A 752-nucleotide genomic window follows, 5' to 3' on the forward strand; every position below is an offset into this window, starting at 1 on the left:
ATTGTGTATCAGATTACATGAACAACAAAATTACATTATAAATCACATAATTGCACAAATTATTTCTTTATATTAACAGATCCCTAAATAGAATATGGTTTTCAAAATGAAATCATATGTAGACAGTTGCAATCATAAAGCATGCTAAACTGAAAATGATACAATGAGAAACATTAGCAGCAAATCCTAGTACAAATGAAGATATTCCTCTAAAATTGCATGCTTCATCAAGCATCAGAAATGACCCATCTTTTAGTCCTTTTCTTGTACATTTTTCTGTATCCACATTCTATGTATCTGATTGGATTCTTGGTTTTCATTTCATTTCCTGTGTGAAATTCTCCTCAAATATGATCAGTGGCTGCTGCTTGGGGGACTGAATGTCCTTTTGGATGTCCATTGTCAGGTCCCATGTAACACAGACAAACTTTCTAGATTCCTAACAGGGCCCAGCTGTCACTACGTCCTCAACTTCAGGATCCTTATTAGCCACCAGCTCTATCAATGCCCCTCACAGGATAAATGGGCCTTAGAGACATGGGCAATCATACAATACAATAATAAGATTTATTCTAGCATTTTAAAAAAATCAGGCATAAATCTTTGTGCATAATGTGTATCAGCGCCTAGAAGTATATAGTGGTGACCTGATTTTATAAATGAAGATGCTGGCCTTGTTGATACTCTGATTTTTAATTCTTCCATTCAAAAACGTCAAGTCCAATATTTCCCCTGAAGACCTCACAGAACCA

General features: G+C 35.4%; 1 pseudogene; it reads right to left on the minus strand.

Moving 5' to 3' along the window:
• Positions 1 to 227: 227 nt before the first annotated feature.
• LOC108177180 (DNA-directed RNA polymerases I, II, and III subunit RPABC4 pseudogene) lies at positions 228 to 400 on the minus strand (annotated as a pseudogene).
• Between the last annotated feature and the right edge of the window lie 352 nt (positions 401 to 752).

Source organism: Oryctolagus cuniculus, chromosome 10, assembly GCF_964237555.1.
Source record: "Oryctolagus cuniculus chromosome 10, mOryCun1.1, whole genome shotgun sequence".
Classification (NCBI taxonomy): Eukaryota; Metazoa; Chordata; class Mammalia; order Lagomorpha; family Leporidae; genus Oryctolagus; species Oryctolagus cuniculus.